The 4947-nt window shown below is 42.9% G+C and overlaps 1 pseudogene; it reads left to right on the forward strand.

Annotated features, from left to right (window-relative positions):
• Window positions 1-1700: 1700 nt before the first annotated feature.
• On the forward strand, window positions 1701-2287 carry LOC146205485 (SPRY domain-containing protein 7 pseudogene; annotated as a pseudogene).
• The last annotated feature ends 2660 nt before the right edge of the window (window positions 2288-4947 follow it).

A 4947-nucleotide genomic window follows, 5' to 3' on the forward strand; every position in this document is an offset into this window, starting at 1 on the left:
CTGGTGCAGGCTTCGATAGGAGTTGCTATACGAGCACGCAGCGGGGACTTGGTAGCGAAGATGACACGGCTCTTACCACGCCGAGTGAATCGATTTGATGACGGTCATTTTACGCCAAATAGGCCAGAGTTTGTGCTAGACCACCTCTGACCGTTTACATAAATTTCGTAGCTCTTTATTCAACCGTAGGAAGACTAGGTTTCGCTCCGTTTACAAACAAGACGACGGCCACGCTGGAAAAAGTTCTGGGATAATGTTCATCATAGGAATACAACAGGTCATGATTTTTTTTTAAACAAATAGAGGATGGTCAAGTGCAAAATCTGGATCAGTTGGCGTGGAATCACCCCGTAGACTCTTCAGACCTGCGTTGTGTTCTGAGCCTTGCGCAAGGGTCTCGTTGGGGGAGCCATAACTATTAGTACAACGAAATTAGGCAATATGTTTTTAATGATTATAAAAGCTGATGTAGACGAGAATATGTGAAGAAAGTTTAGGAAATATCAAAGTATTATATTATTGTTGTCCGAATTTTTCAGTGTTCAGTGTTTCTTGAAGTTAGCCCGGTCATAACCCTTACTTGAAATCTTAAAATATGAGCTTTAGCAGTCTGATAGATCGTCCAGATCGTCGTTCATTCTAACCCAAGCAATTTAAAAACCGCCATTGAATAATTTTTCCTTTAATAGCGATAATCCTGTCAAGCTTGCACCTTATGTAAAACCCCATACTCCCGGGGTCTTTGAGGTATTATAAATAATAATACCTTTGAGGTATTATAAATAAATAAATAAGCAACTTTGCATGGAAAACAATGCACAGTACTCTTGCTCTGACATGAGCTTTTCTTTTACTTTAGACGCGCAAATTAGCCAAAAAAAAAAAAAACGTTTCCTTGTGCTGACGTGTTGTAAAAAAAATATCCGTTATCCAGGAAAAAAAAAAATAACTGAACTCAAATACAAACTTTTTACACCTATACAGTCGAACAATTTTCACTTACGTAAACTGAACGTATTATATGTCATTCATAACAAAACTTGGCCAAAACAGCAGAGCACTTAATCACGGCACTAGACCTCCATGGCCAGTGCTCAGAAAACAAATTTAGTAAAACCAGTTGCAGATCTCTTTTTTTTTTTTTTTCAGTCATCAGGAAACATTAAATAAAAATTTCGATCAGCCAAGCTTTCTTCGATCTTACGTGAAATCACCTAATCATTTCTTCCGCGTAACTGCCTTCTACAGGCGCCGTCTTTCATATGCGAGGCGACATCAGGTTCCAGATAAAACGGCCTCAGGAAGCTTCTTGATGAAATCTGTCAGATCGACACACACCATTTTAATCACCATATGTTAGGTTACCTAAAATCGGGAGTCATTTTCGATGTCTATCCGTGTTACGGCACGACAGAGTTATTTATAAATTCTGAAAGAGAAGGAAATTTTGGTGCCTTCCCATAACAGCATTGCGTAATATTCAGACGCGCTGGTAAGCTCGGGTAGTAATAGCACAGAACTGAACCTTCGGCACATTCGTCGGCTAATTGTACATTATAAATATCCTTTGTCACTTTCTGTACGTGCTTTTGCTCATGTTTTATGTATTCTTTTGTAGCCGTTCCCCTTCAGTTACGCGCCTTGCAGCTGCCACTTACCGGTAGATGGCGCAAGTAGTACATGCCCCAGCGACATTTCCGATGGCAACTTGTTTCGTTGTATTCACCGGTGTTTTAACGCTGGAGGTTTCACTAGTGGGAACTCCCAGGCAAACCGTGTACCCACAGTGGTCCTGGACATGCTTCTATGGGGCAAGATGTTGTGATTGTGAAGAATAGACAGAGGATCTGTGGCAGTGGAGCAGCACTAGTCAATGCCCCTCTGTTTCAAAACAAGTCCTACTTTGAAGTCAAGGTTCAGCAGGCTGGCTTGTGGGGCGTAGGAGTGGCCACACAGAAGACAGACCTGAACAGGGTGCCACTTGGCCAAGACCAGGAGAGCTGTGTCCTCACCAGCAATTCCACCGTGGTGTGCAGCAAGGAAGTGCTCCACAAGCTGCAGCTAGCAATACAGGAGGGTGATGTCTTAGGAACCACGTATGACCACCTGGAGCTCAACTTTTACCTTGATGGTACAGACTTTCACATTTCTGTGACTGGTGTCAAAGGAGAAGTTTTCCTTTTCTGTGTGTTGATGATGGAGCCATCCTGGACGTGGTGTTCTCTGCGTTCTTCCATACTTGCCACAGGGCTTTGAGCAGATAATGGTGAAATAGTCTTTACTGTGAAGATCGTGCAAACCACGTTTCATTGCAGTGAACTGGATTTGTCGCCGTACTCTCTTGTGAGACAATCTCGTCGTCAGTGCTGTCCGTCAGTGCACGTGAAGCCCTCCACCATGAGCTATCAATCACAGCAGCCATGGCCACCTCTGCAAAGTGGCCCATTCTATTTTGCCATACAGCCATTCAATGCAGCAGTTTATGTTGAGCTGTTCAGAGTACATGTTACGCTCATCTAAGGCCCATGTTTTTCACCAACCTGTCAGGTGAGCTCAATGGTGCACACCCATGTCAAAATACTGAGCCCTGTTCAAAACGAAACTGAAAACCGGGCACGTGAATCCGTTACACCAGAATACTATAGTTAGCTGTACAAAAAGAGGAATTTAGGATTAAGACCTCACAGTGATTGTGAAGTTCATGCTGTTAGCTACCCTTTTTGTGAAGTCTATTTGTTCAATGTCGGATGCTGCCTGTGGTCGAAGGCCCCACAAGACACCGGATGAAGTGCGACAGGAGCATTGCGAGTGTTTTATATGCATTGGAAGCTTTCTTTTTTTTTTTTTTTTGGGGGGGGGGGGGTGCAAGGATAGTAAGTCCCCTTTTAGGGGCACTCTTGATTTATCAAGATGTACAGTTGTAGTAAGCCTTTATGGTATATTGCTTGCAATATACTTCAATTATAATTTATACTACTGCGCAAGCTGAGGAAGTCTCGACACGGATAATAAGTCGGGATGCTGCAAAAAAAAAAAAAAAAAATGTTTCCGCAGGGTTAAATGATGTTTTCCGAGGGAAAGGAGGCGGAGTGGCAAAGCATATAGTGAAAGGAGTTGAATACCTCCGAGAGATGGCCCTACGGGTTGAAATCGCAGTGTGTACGCACACTACCAGAGGTGTGTTACCAGGGTGTCCACGTGGAAGACGCGATTTTGGCTGAAAATCGAGATATTCGGAAGTTGGCAAGCGCAATGCGGTTTGAGGTGATAGAAACTAACAAGGAACTGAGAGTAGCCAGACGCAAAAATTGCTTTCAACGGGATGGAATTCCTTTCAACTATGGCATGGGCGGAACAATAGGCTTTCTTAGGGGGCCCGAAAGCGCTCAGAAAGAGGGCTTAAAGGAAGACGGGTAGCTTCTGACACCTAAGGGCTGCACTGAAGGTCATTTCGCTGAGCACAAAAGAGGCCCTGAGGAACTATGCAACCCCAATGAGACTGGTATACGAGTCGTAAGAAACGACGGAGGAAAAATATTAAGGCCAACAATATCGCTTACATAAATATGCGGGGAGGAATATCGGCAGTAAAGTGTCTTGAAATCAAGCAGCAGGTAGAAGCAGATGGTATTTCGATATATAGCTTTACAGAAACGCACCTGAAGGATCTCGAAGAAGATCCGCTTATCTGAGGTTACAGTTGGAAAAGTTGTCATATATAGGGGGGAGAACGCAAAGGTGGTTGGTTGTGTAGGAGTGTTGCTTAGGCATGGAATTACTTGGCAGCGTGTAAACAAAGGATGTGAGGAGCATGTATGGGTGAAATGCAACATGGATGACAACGAACCGATAGGTAGTGTTCTTGTGAACAGGATAGCAACAGCAGGTCGAGAAACGGAGCTTTGATGAAATGTCTATCGGAAAATATCAGGCTAATGCGAGGCAAAAGGGAGGTACTCATACTAGGAGATATGATTGCTCACATAGAAGAATTGGATGGATTTGTAGACTGCTTCGGAAAAATTACGTTGACAATGTGTGAGTAGCACGACCTTATTATTGTAAACAAAGAAGCCAAATGGTGATGGCGTAATCACGTTGGAATCTGGCGCTTCCCACTCCAGCATTGACTACTGCATAATGACGAGAGGTTTATATGAAAGACTAGATGTGATGAAAATAAACGAGGAGAGCATAAATAGTATTGGGAGCGATCATAATCGGTTAATTGTAAGGTTTGGGTATAGCGGGAAGGATAATGCAGGACTGTGAAAACATGAAGTACAGTGCGGATTTTGGTATATATGAACGAACAACATTTGATGTCCATATCAAAAGCGGTAGAGAAGCACATAAAAAAAGGCGCAAGTCGGTCATGGACGTATAATGAAGTGGTAATGTCCCTGATAGGGATCTTTAAAGGAATAATAAATGATGATGATGATGATGGTAGAAGTAATTCAAACCGAAATGGATTTGGTGCTAAAGAAAAACCAGTGGAGAGGCAAAAAGAAACCAAAATGTTGGTGGGACGTAGATGTTAAAGAGGCAATAGCAAGCCGCCAAGCAGCTTCCAGGGCCCATCGCAAAAAAGAAAATAGACTCTTGCCTGAACTGCAGCAGAAATGCGACGAATAAGGGAGTAATTACTCATTGACATCGTTATTTGCAGTTCATCCACAGAGTTAGTGAGCAATTCAATGTCATCAGCAAATCGCAGATTATTCTCCATCTAAACTTATCCCTAACTGCTCCCATTCTATGTTTATTAATACTTCCTCTAAACAAGCTGTGAGCAGCACGGGGAAAAATCGTGTCTCCTTGCCTAACAACTTTCTTTATAGGAATTTTATTACTTTCTTTATGCAGAACTATGGTTGCTGTGCAGCCACTATATATATCTTCCAGCACTTTCACGTATGGCTCGTCTACCCCCTGATTTCGCAA

This window comes from Amblyomma maculatum, chromosome 1, assembly GCF_055883805.1.
Source record: "Amblyomma maculatum isolate TAMU_Amacu chromosome 1, ASM5588380v1, whole genome shotgun sequence".
Classification (NCBI taxonomy): Eukaryota; Metazoa; Arthropoda; class Arachnida; order Ixodida; family Ixodidae; genus Amblyomma; species Amblyomma maculatum.